This window comes from Fukomys damarensis, unplaced genomic scaffold (genome assembly GCF_012274545.1).
Source record: "Fukomys damarensis isolate Sample0158 unplaced genomic scaffold, DMR_v1.0_HiC HiC_scaffold_24, whole genome shotgun sequence".
Taxonomy (NCBI): Eukaryota; Metazoa; Chordata; class Mammalia; order Rodentia; family Bathyergidae; genus Fukomys; species Fukomys damarensis.
The window spans coordinates 43315142-43339551 of NW_022900936.1; the positions used below are offsets into that span (position 1 = coordinate 43315142).

General features: G+C 37.4%; 1 protein-coding gene across 6 annotated transcripts in view; it reads left to right on the forward strand.

The window, feature by feature from the left end:
* The window catches only part of St3gal6 (ST3 beta-galactoside alpha-2,3-sialyltransferase 6), a 57379-nt gene that overhangs the window by 534 nt on the left and 32435 nt on the right, over positions 1-24410 (forward strand). The window contains exons 2-5 of one of the 6 annotated variants that reach the window (XM_019209847.2): positions 1592-1697; positions 1947-2197; positions 3691-3813; positions 19913-20083. The gene's annotated coding sequence lies outside the window, so the exon portion shown is untranslated. Of the gene's footprint in view, positions 1-1591; positions 1698-1946; positions 2198-3690; positions 3814-10120; positions 10254-14864; positions 14956-19912; positions 20084-24410 lie in introns of those variants that run through there. The other 5 variants (XM_019209848.2, XM_010639646.3, XM_019209849.2 and 2 more) reach the window with 5 other exon arrangements.

Genomic DNA, 24410 nt, shown 5'->3' on the forward strand with positions numbered 1-24410 from the left:
GTGGCTGCGGAGAGGGAGGATGGGGATGTAAGGAGCCTGGGTTCCGGACCCAGGTCGGGTAGGCCTGGAGTCGGCACTGACCAGACCTTCGGGCTTTAGCGCCTCGGAGGCTGAGAATTGGGAGCGGTGGGCGCGCGCGCGGCTGCACACACCCTGCCGGTCCCGGGGAGTCGCTGCAAACGCCGGCGTCCTGCAGTCGCGGGGCGAAGGAACCGCCAATCCCGTGGGGTGCTCAAGAGCGATGGCCCAGGAGACCCCCATCCCTCCCAGAGCCCTGGAGCTGACCCGGAGGACTAGAGGGGCGGGCAGGACTCTCTCCAGGTTGTGTGCTGGAGAGGCGAGAAGGAGGTGGTAGTAGTGGGCATGGTTCACTATTGTTTTCTTACGCCAGGGTTTGTAGTCGTGGAGGGGTGAGGGGGTCTGGAAGGTTCTCGGCTTTTCCCGTTAAAGTGTTTTGAGAAACCCATCTTTCCACCGCAGTAGTATTAAACCTAATAAAGCAGGCACTGAGGCTGTTGGGGTCTAAGAGCGGCCGTAAGAAAATTGCTATGTTTAAACTGCCGTTAATTTTCAAGATAAAGTCGAGAAGAAAGTTGTCGTTTTGGGGTTTTTGGCTTGATAGTTCCTGGCGAGTATCAGTCCTTTTCCTGTGTGCTGTCATTTTGTCATAAAGGCAAACCTATAAAAAGCGATTTCCAGAAACCTAAAACGAATCCAAAGCCCTTTTTTTTTTTTTTTTTAGGATTTCAGTGAAAACAGAAGGGAGGGGAGAGTGGGAGTTGAACGAGCAGGAGAGAGGGTGTTTCCGTTCACAGGCAACATTTAAAACTTGTGAAGGGGTGGGTCTGGGGAAGCCACAGCGAATGCTAACCTATCAGAGGCCACAGAGAGTCTTAAATTAACACATATTGTTTTTTTTAACAGGATTACCTCAGTACTGTAAGTAGGTAGGCGTGAACTCTGATCAGCTGGAAGCTCTTTCTTCTCTTTGGTTCTGGTACTCCATGCCCTGGCCCCAGGATTCTTGGTCAGATCTCCTGTGTCCTCCTGTATTTCTCCTAGTCAGGATATTTCACTTTTCTTGCTCCAGATTTCCTCTCTCTGCTGCAGACCATGAAACTGTCATTTTGTTTACGTGGAGATGTTAAATACAGTATTTGGAAACGTCTGCTCAAGGTGCCAGGTTGTTTCTCCACTTGGAAAGAATGCTGATTTAACATTTGTAAATTGGGTTGTATTGTTTCCTTTTCCTCTTATTAAGGACTGCTTTTCAAATCAAGATCTGGTAAGAAGGCACCCTTAGATTGTTAGTTTGTCTTTAGTAAGGCTGACTGCTTTAAAATTACTTTGCATAATGGCTATATTAGCTTTAAAACGAAGAAGTGTTTGTATTACCCTGACCTTCCCTTGTAATGTGGAATGGGGAGGATGGTCATTCACTGATAGAGATTTCCTTGAAAAGTTCTACACAATATCAGAATGTGGGACCAATTCCTTGTCTTGATTTAGTGGTCCAGTTAAATGGGAATGCAATTTTGACATTTCAGTAGATTTATGAAAATACTTAATTTGTTCTTCTGTCCCAAATCAGTAAGAAGAAAAATTTGAGGCTCAAAAGAATAGACAATGTTGACAAAAAAGCGCCACGAAGAGACATCAGTCTAGCCTGAAGCAATGATGCACATCTGTAATGGCAGGTACTCTGGAGCCTAAGGCAGGAGAATAACAAGTTTGAAGTCAAGCTTGGCAGTTTGGCCAGACTTTGTCTTAAAATAAAAATAAATAAGTAAATAAATAAAAACAACTGCAATGTATCTTAATGGTAGAGCCCTTGCCTAACATGTGCAAGACCCTGATTGCACTTCCCAGTACTGTAAAAATGGAAAATAAATAAATAAAAATCATTCTCGCTAGTGAAATTGTAATTCTCTGGTTTCTGATTCTAGAACTCAGTGACAGAAGTCTGAATTGCGCAGCCATTTTCTTAAAACTCTACATTTTGGAGCAGAAATGAATAATGCCATGCTTCCTCTATTCCCTGGTAACTACACAGACTGCCAAGTGGAGTCAGTGGGGACTGTGATTTCAGCTAGGGCTGAGGACCAGCATCTGTTTAACTTGCATTGGTAGATGTTTACTGAGGTGAAAGAAGCATGGAATGTATATATGGTAGCCACCATGATCGCTACGTGTTCTCGTAAGTCATTTCTTTCCTTAACCTTTCAACAACTCTCAGAGACAAGAACTTTTAGCCCTATTTCCTAGCTAAAAATCTATGCCCTAAGTTAAGCCACTTAAAATGGATCACATAAAAAGTCTGTCTCTATCCTGTCTTATGCTTTCACAGGAAGCTTTCATAACATATTCTTTAAAATTTTTCCATTGCTTGTGCATCTGCTTCTTTTTTGCCTTGCACACACACACACACACACACACACACACACACATGCACAATTTATAAATGCCTTGATTTGAATATACCTTCCTAATTACCTCTCAAGCTGAGCTTCTTGAACAGGTGATTTGCATACTTTGCCTGCCTTTCCTTTTTGCAGCTTTAAACTGTCACCAATTAGCGTCTATCTTCTGTATGTTTTTGATCTGCTACTTAGATGTGCTGTGTTTGGCCAGTACAGGAGATTATGCTATGTTCAGTGGTTTGCATTTCAAAATCCCTTTCTTCCTGAATATATTTTCACTGACACTCCTATTCACCCTTTAAGGGCCAACTGTATCTTGAGTGGCAGAAATCTTTTCAGGGTTATATTCCCATCTCACAATTGAGATAAACTTCTTTCTCTTGTCTGTTCCAACAAGAATGGATAATACATCTTAGTTCCAAGTTAATCCTTATGGGTTAAAATATATTTTGGAATGAGCTTTATGCAGACAGTAGAATGTATGCCTTTGGCATTATTTCAGTAGCATACTGTATTTATGATTCCATATCAGGTGTTCAGAAACACAGTTCCCTTGCCATGCAGGGGTAGCAGGAGCTCTCTCCCATAACAGTGATCCCTTAGCAGAAATTCAGCCATAGTATATCATACTTGATCAATAACTTGCCTTCTCTGTGGGCAGGCTAAGAATGGTTGAAGGATTGAGGTTATAGGGATTATTAAGAAAGTAAGGAGTAGTAGGATCTGCTTTATCCCTCACGTCTATTTCTCCAAGAGCTTTTGGTCATCTAAACAGGAATGGTTAGCTTACCTTTTACTGCCACAACTTTTTGCTCTGACAGCAGGAGCTTCCCTTTTAATGAAATGTTGAGAAAGATGGCAAGGAAAGCAACCAGCCCGTAGGAAAAATTTTTATCATAAACACGGAAGAATTGAATAAAAATGTTCTCTTCTCCCCCATTCTCTCTTTTTTCCTCTGGTACCTGAACCTAGGATAAAGGGTGCCAAATGATATCATTTTTTTTTCCTGTAGCATCTAATACTGGCCTTTCAAGAATTTTTAAAACACTTTCTTTCCTTCTTTTTGGTACCAGAGATCAAACTCTGGCCCTTGTGCTTGTGAGGCAGGCAGTGGAACCAGTGAGCCAAATCCCTGGCCCCCCTGTTTTTAAAAATACTTTTCATCTGATTTGGAATGGAAAGATTTTAAGATAATGAGAACAGGCCCCTAGATAAGATTGAAGAAAGCTGGAGACTGTGCAAAAGTTATAGGGTTACTCACCTTCCACAGGTTGTAGAAGCAGACCTGGAGTTGGTGTGGCTGTGGGTCACTCTGCTGGAACTTGGAACAACAGTGGAGCAGAGTTCGGTTTTGAGGTGGATTTGGGTGACTTTCTACCTGGTCATCTATAAGGTGGGATAAATTTATGGTCAACATTTACTGAATATCTACAAGTAACAGGAGATATTCTGTGGGGCATGGAGGAGTGTGTGAAGTGTTAAATCAGATAGACAAATCTCTTGCTCTTATAGCTTATGTTTTGATGGGAATCAAAGTCAATGAAGTAGAAATAAATGAAAAACATATTTCTGATAGAATGGGTTTTTCAATGGCAATGCAGTGTATTTAGAAAGAGGACAGATGAAGCTAGGACAGTCAGAGAGCTTCTTTGAAGAGAGAAGATCCTTGTGTTGAGATTTGATTGGTGAAAAGGACCCAGTGAAGTGAAGAGCAGAAGGAAGAGCATTCCAGATAGAATATAATTGCAGTGGTCCTAAGGCAAAAATGAATTCGGGGTGTTGAAGAAATAGAAGGTAAATTTATGGAAAGAGTTGGAAAAGAAGAGTTACAGAAGGGACACAGGAGGAGAGATGGATAGAAGGGAGGCAGATTCTGTAGAGTCTTCAAACCTTGGAAAGGAATTGGAATTCTATTCTAATAGAATGCCACTGTAGACATTTAATTAGGGACTGGCTGACACTTCACCCATTGGACAGTGTGCTTCACACACACACAGCTTTACTCTCAGTTCACTTTTCTTCTTGGTCACTCATTTCCCTTTCCGTGTTCTAGGCCAGTGCACTGTCGTAGTTGCATGAAAGACCAGGGCTCAGAGGACCCTGTGCCGTATTACCGGATCCTCTGAAATAGGCCAGTATACCTGCTTAATTTCACCTGCATTCATAAAAGTCTTTACTACTAGCTTTGATTTCTCAACTGCTTTTCAGACTGAATTATCTAGTGTCTCCATGAAGTCTGTGGGTTGGCTAGTAACATCTGAAACTAGATATCAAAAATTGTCTAGTAAGATCAAATTACATTTGGAATTAATTTGCAAGTTACTTTTACAAGAGGCAATATTCTAAATAACCCAAAGGCCTTGCTTCTTCTGGATTCCTGCTTCCTTTTCCTTTAAAATTTTCTTTGTCATCTGTCACTGGTGGATGCAGGTTCTGTTTATAGCACAGTTTTCAGTGGAAATGTACAGGACTCTTGTAGTATTTGTCATGGGCATGTACTATGTGTGATAATTTCACTTCTATCTGTCTTTATATGATCTTGATAGATTTAGAGTGTTGTACCGCAAAATTGCCTGAAATTCATTATTTCTGATAAAGTAGTAGGGCTAGTTTACCAGAAATGAACAGAAGTTCTAGCACTGGATCAATTATTCTTTGATTCCAGGATGACTCCCTCAGAAATATATTCTTGTCTAGAGAAGATTGGAACAGTTTTTAGAGAGAAATTGTTTGGGGGAATTCTTTGACCTGCTCATTCCTTAAATTGCATACTTAACTCACTACTGGCTTTTTGTATTCTTTTTGTTTAGATAGATTAGCATAAAATCTAGACATATTTTTATTTGAGGAGACAGTGATGATGTCTCAGAGACTGAAAAAACATTTGTGAGATAACTAATGTCCATTGATTGGCTTACAGTGCCAATATGTTTGCTCAGTTGCAACATTACTATGCTTGTCATTTGTTTTTATAATTATTATAACTATTAGCTTGTCATTTCAAAAGCTTTACCCATTGAACAAGAGTTCATCCTTGTACATTTGTATATATTAATTAAAACTCTAGGAATTTTTTTCTTTCTGAAAAATTATAATATGCTTATGCTGACAAGAGGGAGATCAGTATATGTCAGTTAATAATCTCAGATTTGTTTTCACATAAGGCAAACTTTCAGCACAGTTTCATAACTCCTAATCTATGATAATATGGGTGAGGATCATCTAGTTTATGGCTATGTTGCTGAGAAAATAAGTGTACCTGAACGCAAGTAACAAAATTATTTCCCTCTATAAAGGTACAGCATCTTTATGTCCATTGTTTTGTACAGTTCTTTTCAAATGCTTTTTAAATCCAAGATTTCATTAAATTCCAACTGCTTTTTATGGTATTGCTTAGATTTATATTAGATATCATTAAGTCTAGTGTAATGCACAAATAAATGTTAAGGGATTAAAAAGCTGTCCTTACCAGAACTGTTGAGCAAGGCGGATTCAGAGACAGAGGAAGAAAAAGAGGAGAGCTGTATGTAGGCCCTTGCTGAGAATTTTTTTTTTTTTGGTATGGGGGATCGAACTCAGGTCCTTCTGCTTGCAAGGCAGGCACTGGAACCACTGAGCTAAATCCCAGGCCCTGCTGAGAATTTGAATTAGTGTTTCTCACAGAGAATGATGTCTACAGAGGGCATCCTCAGTATGGTTGTTTATTTTTTTTTAATTCTAAGAAAAAAAATGCCCTTTTAGATTTGTTTTCTCTTATCCTGCAAGAATATGACATTACAGAAACACAGTGTTTTTGCCTTTGATCTGATTTCATGAGCTCACCTTCCCCTATGCCGTCAGATTTTAGTTCTCTTCAGTATCAGCCTGTTTCTGACCTTGGTAGAGGTTTCTTCTTAGAATATATTCTGGCATAAAATGTTTCAGCCAGGACTAGAGAAGGAAATCTCAAACACTTTTATTGAACTTTTGGGCATTTCTTTAATATGATTCCTTAATGTTACAGACTAGAGAAAGCAGAAATAAAGAATATGTACATTTTTTGAGGTAAGTATAAAGCCAAAAATGTGTAAGAGATGAGATCATAGCTTTTATTTAATTTATAAACTGTTTTTTGTGGATAACTGCCTACATTTAAAAATTGGAAAATAGTTTATCAAGTTGCCTTTGGTTGAGAGCAGTGAAATGATTATCCAAGTTAGATACAAATAACTAAGAATAGATTTTCAACTGCTTTCCAAAAACAGCAAATCACTTAATTTATAATTGTATTTAATTGCTAGAGTGTGATAGTTATGAGACTTTTCTGTTATAAATGATGAGATGGGGTCAGGGATTTAGCTCAGTGGTTCTGTTGCCTGCCTTGCAAGCACAAGGTCCTGAGTTTGACTCCAGGTACCAAAAAAAAAAAAAAAAGAGAGAGAGAAGAGAGAGAAAAGAAACGTTATAAATGATGAGATAAAGGACACTGTTATCCAAATACTTTTGATATTTGGAGCCAGTGTTTTAGGTAAATGTCAAAGGAATTTAATTATTCTTATTTTGTCCCAGCTATGCTATAGATAAATTATAATTGTCATTGAATTTTTTGATAACCAGGATGTTAGGAGATAGTTATGGTTTTTGATCATGAAATAAATCTTTGCAGGCGTTGAATTATTTAGAGGACAAATCTGGTTCACTTATTGTAAACAAAAACCAAAAATACTAGTTTTATAAATTTGGTGATTAAGGCTCTTCTGCTTTAAAAATAAAATAATCATATGCTTGTAAAAATCTACTCAAGCCCAGTGTGGTGGCACACACCTGTAATCCCAGTACTCAGGAGGCTGAGGCAGGAGGATTGCTGTGAGTTTGAGACCAGCCTGGGCTACATAGTGAGTTCCAGGTCAGTCTCAAATACATAGTGAGACCCTGTCTCAAAAAACCAGAAAAAAAAAACCCCAAAAAAAACTACTCAAGCTCTTTGCCTATGAACATCAATGGTGCTATACAGGTACCTTCATAATAACATTTATCAAACATGATTTATGTTATGGATTTTTTTCTCTGCTATGTGCACAATGCAGTTATGATGATGATTAACAAGACTATTATATTGGTAAGCTTTCCCTTTGCTGGGACACAATACTGACACCCACAACTTAAAGGAGGAGAGATTTGTTTTGACTGTTAGTTTCAGTCCACAATAGGTAGGTTTGCTCCAAAGCAGAAACATAGTGGTGAAAGGCCGTGGCAGAGCAAAGGTGCTTAGTTCAGGGTGGTCAAGGGAACAAGTGTTGGAGAGATACGGTTGAGGACCAAATATAGAGCCTAAGGTCACACATGTCATGACCCAGCCACACCTAGAAGTTTGCTTTAGCAATCATGTAGAGGCTCCCAAACCAAACAAGTTAACACAAAGCAAGCTTCACCATTACATTCTATTCATCAATTTGACAACCAAATATATATATATCTTTAAGCCATACTCAATCTCTAACCACAATAGCAAGTTAATAATTCCATCAAATGTTATAACTACTGCATACAACCTACAATGTAATAATTTTCCCCTCAAAGTCTCAACAGTTGCACTATTATTCAAAGTCCAAGTCAGTCTCTTCTGAGATTCAAGACAAACTTGGCTGTGAACTTTTGTACTGCGAGGTAAAATGACACAGAGTAAACATTCCCATTGCCAAGGGAGACACCGAGGGATAGGAAAGAATCGGACTAAAGTAAGACCACAAGCCAACGGGCAAACCTTCAGTCCTTTAGCTCCATGTCCAGTGTCAGAAGCACACAGTGGTAAGATATGAATTACAAAGGGCTTGAGTGGCCCCACCCTGTGGTCTTGCCAGTTGGAGCATACACAGCCCGTCTCTTGGGCTGCCTCCACTCACAGCCTGCAGCTTTCCTGACATCCCATATTTTTGGCATTTCTGACTTCCTAATGTCTTTACTATACCTTTGGCTTCATTCTCACAGCTTTATATGCTGCCCTCTCACTGGCCTACTGGACCTTCTTTGAAATCTGAGTGGAAGCCTCTCTGACCCTACAACTCTTGCATTCTGCTTACCAGTAAAACCAGCATCAATCACATAGATAATACCTAGGTCTGTCTCCAGCACTGGCAGTAGCCAGCCTCTCCTAAAACCATGACCACAAAAACCTCTGAATGCCTGGATGGCTAAGCATGGTGAAATAAACCATAAGAAATCAATTCCCCAGGCATCCATTCTTGAATGAAGGACCCAAGAGCTCTCTTCTCAAATGAATGTTTTGTGACCATGAGTGAGTGGGGTCTTACTAATACCTGAGATGGCTTTAAGGCATCTTTCTTTTTGTTTCTATATAGAGGACTTGTTTTCCTTTGCACAGTGCTAATCTCTTTGCAGTCACATCTTATTTGGCCCTAATTTTACATGTAGTTCTTTTTTTTTTTTTGTGGTACTGGGAATTGAACTTGGGTCCTTATGCTTGAAAGGCAGGCCACCAAACCGAAGAGCTAAATCCCCGGCCCTGCATGTAGTTCTTTTTAGACAAAATTTAAGTGTTATAAATTTTTCTTCTGTTTTTTGCCCCAGATTCTTACTGTGAATATGGCTAGAAGCAGTAATATCCATGCAACAATCTGAATTCTGGGTTGCCTTGATTTTCCTTCTGTCAGATCACTTAGTCAACTTTCTCAGTCTTGGTCTCCTACAAGGTCTTAGGCCATGTGTAAAGTGTCAACAAATGCTCTGTCAAAATGTAACACACATGGTCTTCAGCCCAATGGCCACCACCTTTGGTTTCAGTTTCCTGCAAGTCAGGACAGATGTAACACATGACCTGTAGCCTAACTGCTAATGAAGTCCTCATTCTCAAAGCTTCCCAAGCTTCTCACAAGTCCATATTCCTATAAGCATTCTTAAGTAAGAGTCAGACAAGAAAGTGGAGCCCATAAAGGCTCCACTTATAGCATTCTAAAGTTTCTGAGCCCTGCTTCTCCAAACCTTCCCAAACATTCCAAGCTTCCAAAGGTTTCTGAACCACATGACCAGTTATAATCACATCAACAACCCTATTTGTTCAGTATAAACTTTCTATATTTGTCAACTTTCCTACAGCTGGGACACAATACCCAATACCCACAACTTAAGGGAGAAAAGAATAAATTTGGCTCAGGCTTTCAGTGATTTAGTCTATATGGTTGGCTGGCTCCAAGGCAGAAACATCCTAAAAAAGAGGCCTGGAATAGTAAAGATGATCAGTCCATGGTAGCTGTGAGGCAGAGAAAGGGGTACAGTGTCAGGCAGAATGAAGGGACTAGATATTAGATCCCAAGGCTACACCTCCACAACCCACCTAGCTCACTCATAAGAATGCTTTACTAAATTCCAGGGCAGCTCCCAAGCCAGCCAAGTTGACACAAACAAGTTTTATCACCACAGTACATAGTTCAGCATAGTTGCTGCCAAATATTGAACCTGTAATTAGAGTTATCTGCTGTTACTATTATAGCTTTTATTACAACTTTATTCTTCCTCGAGTAGAAATTAAGAAGTCCGGAGATTTGGCTCAGTGGTTCCGCTACCTGCCTCGCAAGAGTAAGGGCCTGAATTTGATCCCTGGTACAAAAAAAAAATTAACTTCAGAAACCTTTCTGATTTATCTTATGTAGCTCTAAATTTTCTCATCTGTTTTCTCTTACCAGATGATTTCATTTCAGACTACATGCATCTACTGATGTTGTTATATTTGTTTAATTATTCAACAAATATTTGGACACCTATCATGCACTAGGCACTGCGCTGTTGTATAGGGACCCTTGGACACACAGTGATGCTATGTCTGTGGAGTGTACGTGTGTAAGTACATACATGTTTGAGTGGGGGTGGAGAAAGAAAAGTCTATTGGTTAATAAGATTAGGAATTTTTCAAAATAAACTATGATTAAGGAATAAAGCCTACACTTTCCAGACATGTACTTAACTTGTGGTTTAAGAGTTTTACTGTTTAAAAATCTGATGGTTTATACTTAAGTCTATTCTTAAAACAGCGTTATATATATTTTCTTCCTGGACGCTTTTGCATATGCAACATAGAGGTAGAAAAGGAAGTCCTGATGTAAGAGCAGAATCCCAGTAGGAAAGGTAGTGGGACGAAGAAGCGTAGGGACAGCACTCCAGGTAACAGGAACAACATGGTCAAAGGCACTGAAGTGTGAAATAGTGCCAGGTAGGATTGAGAATGGCTCAATTTGTTGTTATTACAGGGTAATATTTAAAGTCGCACATGTTAGGAGATGGAGGAAGGAGAGGCTGTAGGAGTCAGCTCAATCACAAATGAGCTTGTGGCTTATTTTCCTCAAGGTGTGCACTGAAGGAAGTAGGTCTACATAGCCAATTTATAGTGGGAGATTCCGCGTGGTACTTCTCAAAATGGAGTTGGACTTTAAGTATGGTATGTAATACAGCTCCTTCCATGCTTTTCTCATAGTAAAGCAGTATAAACATAAGGTAATATCTAATTGGTAATTAGAGCTCTCCTTGAGAGTTTAAAGGACAGAAATGTTAAGTATTACTTTTAAACCTTTTAGGCAGAGGAATCCAAATTAAATGTGGCTTTGACAAAGGGAGTCAGCCACTGAGAACTGCCAAGAGGACCACTACAAATTCTTCATTTTGAAACTTTCAGTACCCTCCTAAGGAATTTTGTGCAATAGAAGGCCAAATGCTTCTATTCACAGCTTCATTTTGTACAAACATATTTCATCATTTGCATGTAAATTTTCATCAGTGTTTGGCTTGTACTTATTGGCATTGCAGTTAAATTTTGGCTTTTCTCTTTTCTACCCCTTGTTTTGATATATTGATACATTATTCACAGTTTATATAATGTCTGGTGTTAAGATTATGAATTATACTTAAATATGGAAAACATCATATCTAGTCTTTACTTCCAAAATATGTTTTCTTCTAGGTCTTAATATTGCCCAGTTGCTCTCCACTCTCTTTTGGTGGTTTCTCTTCCTTGGAAATTAAGCAATAGGATGAAACACACCTTAACTATAGAACTTAAAATTCCTAGAGAAGAATTAGACGTGAAAGAAAAAAGCAGTGCAACTTATATGAACTATAATTAACTGAAAATGGAATCCACGTGAGGTCTTCAAGAAGGCTAGGAAGACACATAACAAAGAGATTGGCTGAGCGTATTTCCAGCACACTGTAGGGCAGAATGTACCCTTATTATGGGTCTGTGCTTATCAAAAACTTTGTAATTACCATTCATGTATTTGCCTTTAAAAATTGTTATTTTGCACATTTAAATGTATAAACTCCTTGGTATTTATGTTCTTCTTGTAAGTGAATTCCTTTGACTTTTCTAGTTACAAAGCAGCCTCTCTAAAGTTGCACTTCTCAGGTGAACTGTCCAAACCAGGCTGAGCTGCTGACTTCCAGCTGTGTAACTCCTTGCAGATAATGCCTTCTGTAAAGTTCTACTTGGACCACCAAGACCCCTATTTCTTGGAAAACTTATCTTCTTTAGTGTTTAATAAAATTTTTATGGAACTGTATCAGTGTATTAGGAAGCATTCCCATCACTGATACAATACTCAAACCCCACAATTTAAAAAGAGGAGAGGTTTCATTTGGCTCAATGTTTCAGTGAATTCGTTCCATGGTTGGTTGGCTCCAAGGCAGGAACATCATGGTAGAAATGCATGGGAGAGCAAAGATGCTTAGTTCATGAGAGCTGGGAAGCAGAGCAGCGGAACAATCCTGAAGAGGAATGGGCTAGGGACCATGTGCAATACCTGAGATTATGTCTCCATGACCCGCCCAGATATACCTACTAAGTGTTTCTTAATCTAGAGAAGGTAACAAATTAGGATTAATAGTCACAGGCAGACATACAAGTCAGTACACAAACCATGTGACTATGTCTCAATAAATTTCCTCACAGTAAACATACCCAGGTAAGCCCTCTCCTGATGAGGAAAGAGGACCCTACTGAGCCATAAGGAGGGTACATGTTCCCATTTAATCACTATTAGATTACTCAGATGTAAGTACTATTCTGACTTTTATCACTGAGGTTAACTTTCCAGGTATTCTGAATCACTCCAGAACATGTGACTGAAAAAAATTACTGGGCATTTTTTTTTTTTTGGGTGCTGTGGGCATTCTTGAGGATGTTACAGGTTCACTTACCCAACCCCTGAAAAAGATAAGTTGAAGCCCTAATACCCAGTACCTAAGAATATGACTTTATTTAGAAACAGATTCATGTCAGATATAATTATGTGAGTTAAAGTGATAATACTGGATTGGGGAGGGACCTTATGCAGTATGACTGGTGTTTACATGAGGACACACACAGGGAGAGCACCATTTAAAGATGGAGGATTGGAATGCTGCATCAAAAAGCCACAGAATGCATTAGATGACCAGTAAACTACCCAAAGCTTGGAAGAGGGATTCTCCTCTACACTTTTCAGAGGGAAGATGGTCCTGTAAACACCGTGAATACAGTAATTTAGATTAAGCGTCCTAACCTGTCTTTTCAGACGCAGACTGGGGCCGTATCCCTCCTGTTGTTTTCCCCAGTTTGTTTGGTCTAGAATTTTTTTGTTGTTGTTGTTACTGGGGATTTAACTCGGGTTCTCACACTTGCAAGGCAGGCAGCAGGACCACTGAGCTAAATCCCCTGGCTCTAGAATCATTTTTGATAGAAAAAAATTTTAATTCACTTTGTTTTTAAAATGAAGTCCTTCTTTTTCAAGTAATGTGGCATGTTGTAAATAAAAGCTCCAGTCTCCTGCACTTAGTCATAGCAAATCTCAGTTCTGATTTGTGAAAATACAAAAGTCTCCAGAAAAGAGCAGCTCAACAATTAGATTTTCCTAGTAGCAAGGAATTACACAGAGTTTATTAGACCACAGGATGTAATTTCTTTAGCAAAGGGCAAGTTTCAAAACACCTTACAAACTTATTTATTATTTCATTTTGGGCCGAATTTCTGCCTTAGGGTCCAGACAGTTCCTGAACATTTTATGTCCTCCCTTGGGGACCTAGGAGCTCTGCTGGGGGCGGCATTTCTTTTAAATGCGTTTAGTACAGAGTGTCCTTTACTCTCTGATGTCTTCAACCTACCACAACTGCAGAGTGGATGTACACTCCCCAACTTCGTCTTCCCTTTTGCTCTGAAGCCAGCTATTACTGCTCCCCTTAATTAGGGGAAAATCTTCAAAACATTTATGAAAACCAAAAACAGAAGTTTCAAAAGTTTAAGTGGCATTATCTTTCATTTATAGTGTTTTTGCTCTTCCTTATTCTCTTGTTAGGAGTCTTTCAACTTCTAGATCCTGGGGTTTATACTTGAGAAATATTTAGATCTTTGGGGAGGAATTTTAAGTTAGTCATATTTTCTGTTTAGCATATATAGTTTATATAATTTAAAAGTGATAAAACAGTGAGCCTTCAACCTACAGTTAAGAGTCATTGGTAGGGCACATGAGTTTAAATTTTGTTGTGTGTTTAGATGTGTAGCTTCAAGGACTTAGCTTTAGGATGTTGGTGCTCTCTCAGTTCACTCCTTACATCCTGAAAATCCATAGCATATGACAAATGAGTGATAAATGTCTGTGATGGAGGAGTGTTTGGGTAGATGGACAGGTGGGTGGACAAATATAGAGCTGCTACAACTGCCTGCCTATTTGCTCACTAAACTGGTAGCACGAATATTGCTTGGGTGCAGGGCTTTGTCCTGAAGCCCGGGGGCTTCCTCACTTTAGGAGGATTTCTGGGGCTTAAGCCAGGGATCTAATGAAATAATACCTTTGTGCCTTGCCTATGGAATGTGGTCATACATTTTTCTACTTGCTTGTGAAAGTAAGGCCAAATAGTTGGTCTCCATTGTAGCTCTCAGGGTACTTATTGGAAGCTCATATTTCTCTTTTTACCTTGTTGGGGATGGTATGTAATTCTTTGGGAATCAGCTAGAAGAATGGACTTTTCTCTTTCTCAGAAGAGAAATGCTTCTCTTTGATTTTTTTTTTGGTATGTTTTCATGACTGGATTATTTTATAGTATGAAGAATACAGCCATTAGTAAATAGTTATAAGTATTATGAAGTATTTGTCTTTTGAGATTTTTGGATTTTTATAGAAAATAATGCTAAAGGTATAGGAATCCCATAGATGAGTCTTCACATATTTGTAGCCTTAACTTCAGTTTATACTTGATAATAAACCTTGTTGCAATATCTTTGAGCTAAAAATTGCATTAATGTGTACAGATCATTATTTATAGTTACACCACTACTAGGCCTAACCACTTCAAGATCAAAGACCTGTCATTTTATTGTTTTGTTTAACTGTCCACAAAGTAGGTGCTTCACAATCTTTTGATTCTAAAAGATTTAGTAACTTTTCTGTAATGTTTTGCTTGGATTATCTTCTTGTTCTAATACAGGACAAAAGATTCCAGAGAAACGTTTGGTGTGTTTATCTATTTCAACAGTCTGATTCTCCTACTCAGTTTTGTTGAGGAGCAAGTGGTTGTAGTGAGTATATTTTCTGCATTCATTTTCTCTTCAGTATATTTGTTTCAACAGAATTATACATTCACATAAACTAGAACTTTTATTTTCTCATTTTAAATGGTAGCTTTCCCTTTACTAGATTCATAGTATTTTAAATATCTGGGTATTCTTATGGTTTATGTTTTAGAAAAAAAAAATTTAAAGTAAAATTTCAATCTTAAAAGTAGTTCTAGCTTTATTAAGGATTTTGTGGCTTAGCCAACTGTTTTTTTACCAGATTGGGAAAAGGAGATTTGGCTCTAAAACAACAATTTAGATAAGCACATCTCTGAAAACAATCTAAATGTCTACTCTAAGGAATGGATAATTCTCATATATTTATTTGATAGAATATTCTATAGCATTTAAGATGCATGACCAGTCCTTTATGTAATGTATGAATAGACCTTAAAGCCAGAAGTATTGAGTGAAGAGCACAAATTTCAGAGTATTATGTGTTTGCTACATTAGTGGTAAAATATCAATTGAAACAACAACATATACTATATAATATTTGTGACTACATGTGTGTATTTATAAATCAACAAAAAGTAGACTGGTTATCAAATATATGTTGGTGTTTGTCTTATGGGAAAAGAGTAGGAGGGTAGGGAAGAGAATATAAATCTGTTTTTAAAATTATCCAAGGTTTGGTTATTTTGGCTAATGAGTTTATGAGTTAATGTATTAACTTTTGGACATTTATGAATAGTTTTGTTTTAAAATTCACTGCAATAATTCCTAATTAAGTAGATTTCTGACTACTGACTTTGAAATAACTAAGATTTTGAAAATGAGACTGAAGCTATTTAATATGCCTAATATTTCACAGCATCATTCTGTGAGAAATGAAAATTAACAGATTGAATATTGAACATGAGAAAATCTCCAAATTGCCCTAGTTCCTAGGAAGTTGTAATTGCTTTCAGGCAAGAAGTAGACCCAGCAGCAACCTGTACAGGCCTATGTGGGGCCTTTATCTTGAGACCATGGACAAATCATTCATTTTCCCTAAGCTGTTTCTCTCTGTCTGTAGAATGAAAATATGTTCTGAGGATAACATAAAGTCATGCATGGGAAGCCTGAAATGAAATAGCCATGCAACAAAGATTAGCTTTTCTTATTTTCATCACCACCCTATCAGAAGCCTCATATTAGCCAGGCTACCATTTTCACTCTCACCTCAGAATTGTTACAAATACTGTTTACTCTGTTTGAAAGGTTCTTTTCTGCCCTGTTTCATTAAATTCACTCTTTCTTATCTTTCCCTACTTATGTCAGTTCCTAATTATAGTACAAATTAATTGGATAAATGCTCATGTATGACTTGCTAATGTCTGACTCTCTTCCAGATTATAAACTGTTTTTTCCCCCCTCTTCATTATGGTTTCCTTAGAGCCTAAACAGTGTCTGGCATCAAGTAGACATTAGGAAACTCTTTGTTGAATAAGTCAACAAAGTTCCTCTAGAAGGTGAAAACAGTGTTCAGAGTTTAAGAGAAAATAAATGAATCTGAAGTCTGTAAATCCGAACACTTTGGGAGGCTGAGGCAGGAAGATCACAAATTCAAGCCCAGTCTGGGAAACTTAATGATTTAGGAAGACCCTTTTTTTTTTTGAAAATCAAAAATGAAAAAGGGCTGGGGATGTAGCCTAGTGCAAAGACCCTGTGTTCAATCCCAACTACTGGGAAGACAAAATGTATTTTGCCTTAAGATTTAACCTGATGTTAGAAAGTAAAGATTATATGATTTTATAAAATATGTATACCATATGCATTTGTTTATTTGTGATAATAAATCATAAAATACCCTAAATTCATACTCACTGCTTATATATAACTTGATTTTAGGAGGTCATCTAATACGTAGTGGTATAAATATTGTCACATATTTTATTTATTGTAGAAAGCGGGATAGTTTTCAACACTAAAGTCTTAAGTTTGATATCTGCTCATCTGATTGTTTACCTCAATACACTTCTTTCTATCAAGCACAGAAGGTTAAACTGCATGGTTTCTCTAATATGAGAAACCCATAATATAAACGGTTTATTGAGCAAAATAAGAGATGGAAGTAGACTCTATGGATCTGGGAAGGGAAACTGGAAAGGAAGGGGAGGGCAGAGAGAGTAAAAATGTATCAGTTCTCCAGATGAGTATAATTATTATATATCACAAACATATAGCAAAAAAAAAAAAAAAAGCAGGAGAGTTAAGGAAAAAGCAAGACATGATACTTTAAAAGCTAGAATAATCTAGATTTACTTAGAATAAACTGACAGGATAGCTTGAAAGGGAGCTTTGGTAAGTCAAATGGAATGCTATTTGTAATTTATAAGCAAAGGCAAACAGTAAACCCTTTGGAAGGGAGATTTTCAGGGTCAAGGAAAGGCAGGAAGCTGATTTCCTTTTATTTTTTTTTTTTTTGCATTGCTGGGAATTTAACCTAGGACCTCGTGCATGTCATTCAGGTGCCTGTACACTGAGCTACACCCCAACCCAGCTGGTTCCCCTCTATTTGTAGGATTATTTACTCTGGGAGAAAAACATTACAATGCTTTCAGTTTGGAGTATTCACATATTCAAATATCAGTATGTTTCTCCAGGAAAGTTATCACATCGAATTGTGAACTAATGGAAAGCTGAGATTTGTTAGATAACTTGAGGGGCAGAGCATAAGCTAGAAATGGGAACTTTCAAAGAGCTGAAGGAATTCTGATCCAGATGGATGGTAGGGAGATAAAATGCCAGGGCTAGGGAAATGATGTAAACCTCTATACTGACAGAGACTACAGTTGCTGACCTTGGGAAACTTTCCTCATCCCTTTATAGACACATAGTTTTATAATGGAAATTACTGGGAAATTTTACACTGTGGGGTTTTTTTTTCACATCCTCTTTCTGTTAGATATAGAATACTGAAGACATAAATTCACTCAGTCATTATTTGTTGGTCAGTTATGTTCCAGGCTCAGAATAAGAGTACTATTTTTTAGAATGGAAGTAAAGCATACCTGCTTTGGAATTATTTAGAATTATTACTTAGATTATGATCCTGGGGTTACTCCAAAATACCAGGATATCATGCTTTTTGAGACTTGGAATGTGTGAACTCACAAACCCTGTTAATAACTCCTTTGTCTGTTAATCACCTGCCCTAAAATCAAGGCTGGAACGGACACTTTCCAAAACTATATGTAAGACCGTAACTTGAGAAACATTAGTTTAAATAACATTCTAGTGTTCTTGTTCAACCTACATGCACAGATCAGCTACATGCATTAGCAGTGCCTGGGAGCTTGCTGAAAATACAGATAGTCAGACCTGCCGAGTCAGAATATGATCCTAACGAGACCCTAGGTGATGCCAGTGGTCATTGAAGTTTGTTAAGAGCTTCTCTGCAAACCTCCGTCAAGTGAGACTTAGAACCAAATATTTTTGTAATGAGTGACCCGCTATCCATCAGTACAACTTGTCATTTTCCCTAGGCAGCATAAATATTACCATATCAAGTTCTTCCTTGTACTGAGTTCAAAGCTGCCTCCTTTACATTTGCATTCATAGGCTTGGCTTACCCACATGGTAGCCTTCAGAACCAAGCTAATTCTTCGTGAAGGCTCTTAAACCTGAGACAAGACTATCTTGTTTCATCCCTTGATTTAGGATTCTCTAGGTGTAACTATATTCCTGTTCTCTTCCTGGTATGATACTAAGTTTTCTTTACCAACTTATTTGGACATAATCCTAAAGGACTCTTCCAACTTTAAAACTGTGATAAATGTAAAATTTATCATGATCAGTAGGTTCAAATTCTGTCTCATGGTAGAGACTACTGTAGTATAATAGTATCCCCTAAAGAGGACCACTTTTCTTCTAATTTATAAAAGAGTCAAGTACTTAGAACTTTAAAAGTATGATATATATAGGAATAGTAAAAGAATTTTATTATGTTTTCTATACATTTTAAATGTATGCACTTTATCCCTATAGTATACAACTTAGCATATCAGTCAATTTTGTTTTTTCTTTGATGCCTTTCAGTAATATCATCCATACATACATCTAACACAGAAAACTGTTCAATTTAATATTTTGTTTTGTTTTTCTTACTTGGTGGAATCAATGTTTTGCATGTTACTATATGATCTTCATAGTAACCAAACATAATCATTTCCCTGTTTAGGATATTAGAGTTCATAAATGTCTTCTGAAATAAAATATTCACCATCTGTTTGCATTTTAAAAAACATTTGTGGCCTAAGAATTTTTTTGAAAATACAAATATCTTCTACTTTCAGAAGAGAGCATGCATGCAGTGTGTCATGGCGAGTCTTGTGTGAGAAAAGTGATAGTAGGAACAGTTTGAGAATTCTTTTTAACTTTCCCCCGCTAGGAAGTGGCCCATTGCACATTCAAACACTAATTGTTCTCTCAATAACTTACCCATGCTTCCTTTCTGCTCACTTCCTTCTATATATTTTTACTCTTCTCAACCTCTTCATTCTCCTCTCTCTTTCTCTCGCTTTGCTTTCTCTTAGATTTCTGAAAGTAAAAGGTCCTTCTCTCACCTCTGCATTTAACAATAAAGCTGTGTTATGTGTGGAGAGAAGCCAAAAAATAAGACAGATGGTTCTTTCATTACCAGTTTGTTTTGAATTAATCGAGCTGGATGTGTTATATTTTTCAAGGAGGTTGAGCTGGATCCTTTGGCAAACTAGGCATGTATGACAGTAATGTAATATGTGCTGTAAGTTTGGCTAATGGATTTTTTTGTTTGTTTGTTTTGGTTTGGTTTGGTTTGGGTAATTTCATCATCCTGTAAGGAGATTAGAAATGAGTTTATTAAAATAAACTTTCACTAATATTCTTAATTTCTTTAAATTGTTTTTAAGTGGCTTAATCATTCTTATAAGTATGCTGTCTTTGTGTTTGATTTCAGCATTTGCAAGTGAAGATACAGCACAACCCTGGGTCTTGGATTATTTCTAGTAGAGAGGACAGAGCAATTGCACCAGACATCCTCTTAAGCCTCAAAGTTTTGTCCCTCCTTGCCACATTCTTCACCTTCAAAAATAGAGGGCCTTTGGGAAATAGATTTCCGAAAGTTCAGGTAAGCAAAGGCAATACTGTCATTTCAAATTCATTACATGTAAGCATCAGCACTTTAAATGTACTTGTGCAATGTTTCTTTCTCTAGCATTTAGTGTTAAAAGTCCATTTCTATATGTAGCTGCCTGATATTTTTTTCCTTAACTGGTTTTACAGGTGGTCAAAAGGGCTCTGAAATTGTTAATATAATCAATCAATTCCTCTTCAGCATATCCCAAAGTCAAGCTATAGATTTTTTTTTTTGTACCAGGGATCGAACTCAGGACCTTGCACTTGTGAGGAAGGTATGGCACCACTGAGCTAAATCCTCTCCACTGTAGAAATTTTTAATATTATTTTTATTCTTAATCTGAATGGGCCTTCTTTGCTAACTGTTCTAGGTCAATATAATTTTTTTGGGGAGTAGTGCTGGGGATCAAACTTGGGACCTTGCGCTTGTGAGGCAGGCGGCAGAACCACTGAGCTAAATCCCCAGCTCCTCTAGGCCAATATAAAAGCAAGGAGTAATCATACTTTGAAATTAAAACTAGCACATATGACAAATATTGTAAAAAGAGCTTTGCTCTCTCTGGGCCTTGTTTTCTCAAGAGAAATAATTCCAATCCTCTCTGTCTTTATATGCAACAATTAACAGTTAATTCTATTAAAGTATCCTAATGTAACTTTTCCGTTTATTACTTGTATTATTCCTAGAGCCTCCTGTAGCCATTTCAGACACCAATTTATTAGTTTTATTCCAATAAAGCTCTAGAACAAAAATTTCCATTGGGAATTAACTACATTTTATTCTTGAATCCCTGTAGTCTTTTCAATTCATTAAAGTCATCCAAGAACAGTTATTCTACTAGCAAATTTTGTATTTTACAGTCTTGTTTGGAGGTCTCTTTGGACACACATTGACTAAGAAGATTTTTCTTTAGTGGTACTGGCAAATTTGGATATTCACATGGTCTTCAAATTTAGTCCTTGGGAATCTCTTGAGCTCTTGTTTATTCACAGGGAGAATATTCAGGATGGTTTCAAAGCCCTTCCCTAGCATAGTCCTTGGCCAGTAGATTTGCAGAGTTCCTGAATACTGTGAATCTAGGCTGCAGGGAGGGCTCGATTCTCAGATTTCCTATTGCCAACAACCTATTAATTTAATGGGATCTGAACTGTACTTATCTTGATACATGGAGCTGCCTTTCCTGTCAATCTCTACATGTCTGGAATTGAGAAAACGGAAGTAAATTTCCATTACTGTGGTAGCAATTAGGATTTGAACAAGGAGCATGGATTCTGGAGTATGTGGGTTGGAATACCAATTCTGCTGCTTACTATGTGCGTATGCTAAGGCAGGGTGTAACTTTGTGCTTTAATATCTTTGTATGATAGGATGATGATAGCACTTTTTGAAAAGATAGTTTTAAGGATTCAAAGAACTTTATATTTTAAAAATTTGGAACAGTACTATCATACAATTATTTAATAAAATTTTATTGTCATGGGTTGTACAGTGTTTATTCTTCTTCCTCCATTCTCAGCCTAGGGCTGAAAAATGTTCCAGTGTTTAATCTTTTCTTGTTAAACATTGCTGACTCACACAGCATTTGCTTCTAAGCTTGCGATAAAGTATTTGACGGGACCTTGCACTCACAAGGCAGCTGACGGAACCACTGAGCTAAATCCCCGGCTCAATAAAGTATTTGAATCCTTCTCAACATTATAATGGATCTTAAATATAAGATGAAACCTATTTTCCAATTCAAATTAATTGTAGAGTTCTTGGTTTTATTTATTGTATTGACATAATATTGAAATGCTAATTATAAATCTAGATTTATTATTTCTTTGTTTTTCCGAAGCCTCAGTGTATTTTTTGTTTGTTTGTTTTGGTTTTTGTACCAGGGATTGAACTTGGGTCTTTGCATTTGTGAGGCAGGCGGGGGAACTACTGAGCTAAATCCCTAGCCTAGCCTCAGTATATTATGAAAAGCATTGTTAGGTGTGGTTTCTATAGCCAGAATAAATTATAAGAGTTTTGCTGAAGAATTACCATTATTTTGAATGCCTTTCATTTTATGTTCAAACGAGTAAACCTTCTTGTTACAGATACTTTGAAATGTCAAAATTAATATGTAATAAAAAATAGCTACCACAGTAATGGAAACTTAGTATTTTGTTGCTGTTATTACTACAATGATGTGAGTTCTATAAGATCTTTCCCAGGATATTTTGAAGCTAGTTTTTTAGTTAAGACTTGGTGTATGGCCAGCTAATCCTTCAGTAGTTTTAAAAGAAAAATTAAAACAAGATTAGGAGAGTGTGCCACTACTTAAGTGCTTCATATTTACTATTTACAATAGCTCTATTAGGTAGTATCATTAATTTCCAGAGGAAACCAAGGTGCACAGAGGTTAAGAGAATCCTCAGGGTCATACAGTTAGTTACCAGAAGAGCTGAGACTCAAACTTGAGGATGTCTGATTGCCAAGCAGGCAATCCTAATGTCTAAAGAATAAATTGCATGAAGGAGAAGAAGGAGGATGGAGAAAATTACTGTAAATAGAAAGATCAATCAAATGCGAGACTTACTGATTTTATTATTATTTGGCAGATAAGAGATTTTAAAGTTTTTTCTGTGTGATGGATGACAACGTGGGATCTGTGCTTTGAGAATTTTATTCCAGGTCTTGGTTGATTTGAAGGGAAGATTAGAGATTGTTCCAAGTAACTAAGTGAGAAGTAATGAGAATGTGGGCTTTGGAAGCAGTGTTAATGTCTCAGAGCACCTATATTTAGGTGGCAGAGGAGGAAGAAGAGATCTAGAAACATAAGTAGTGGAGTCCCATAAGACCTTGACTAGTGTGGGACTACTCAAAAGGACGTAGTTTAGGAATTGAACACTGTAGAGATGAGAGAGATTGGAACAAAGTAAAGATGAATTGGTTTAGCAATGTGAAGTCACTCCTTTATTTTCTTGCTTATTCACTCATCAAATACAGTGATACCTCAGTTTATAAACTTCATTTGTTTTACAATTTGTGGAACTTAGCTCTGTTTTTGTTTGTGTGAAAAAGATGGCTATGGTAGTGTCTGTCATCTGATGCAGTTTGTGAACAGAAGCAAAATTTTGTCAAATGCTTTTGTTTGCAAACCATTGCATGCCAATGGCAGCATTCATTAAAGCAAGGTATTATTGCACTGCTGTGCCCTCAGCTGAGATAGGAATTGTACATGAAGGGAATCCACAAAAAGATGCTCTCTTGCTATGTTAACTCCATTTCTTGCAACTTTTATTTATTTATTTTTTTTTACAATCCTGGGTACCTCTTCTATAATATAGTACATAAAACCTCACTGTGTCTAAATGCCTTCAACTCTTGCAAACTGTCTAGCTGTACAATCTGTAATTCATAGATCCAAATTGTAAGTAGCAATAATTGGCCAGTGATTCATCTGGCACTTTTAGGTAAAACAGCACAAGATGCAGAATCAAATGAACAAGATGCAAAAACAGCACAAGATACAGAATGTCCTATACATACATTGTAAAGAGAGGAGTCCTACATATTTCCTCTCAAAAATACCGGTGTCATAGTGATAGTGGTAATAGAGGGAGAGATAAAACTGGAAATATTACAGAAAGGACAGTGCCTAGGGGACTTCCAGTGAAACCAAAAATAGTCCCTAGAATTTCCTTAGGGAAATTTCTCTCAAATCTATTAATCTTCAGAGATTTTGGCTACTTTATTCAGAGAAAATTGTATTAATTGGAAACTGTAAAAGGTCAAGCTCTCAAGACTTAAAAGATAGATATAGCATGGGGCTTAGAATGATTTTCTACCCACCCCCCAAAAAAAACCCCTGTATTTTCGGTGGAACCTGGTCCTCTTCATGGGATCAATTTCTCTCTTTCCTGACATTCTCAAGCAGTATTTCTCAACTGCACAGATCACCTGGGGATCTTGTTAAAATGCAGGACCTAACTCAGTAGTTCAGAGAGTGGTACTGCGATGTTATATATCTACCACCTTTCCAGATGTTGGCTCATTGGTCACACCTTGAGGAGAAGGGTCTAAAATGTTTTGCTCTGTTCCTCATAACAGGTCATTTAAAATTAGCATACAGTGGTAATACGCTTCACAAACTTGAGGTGAACTGGTCAAAAACAGAATTGGATGAGAATGGAATCAAATTTCCCCCTAAGGTTACCATTGAAACTAACCACTGAATTTGATTTGGTTCTCATTCAGTTTGGTTTGTGACAAGAATCAGGGAACAATTAAATTTGTGAACTGAGGTACCACTATAATTTGGCTCTTTCAATAGCTGTGAACTCTATTCTCC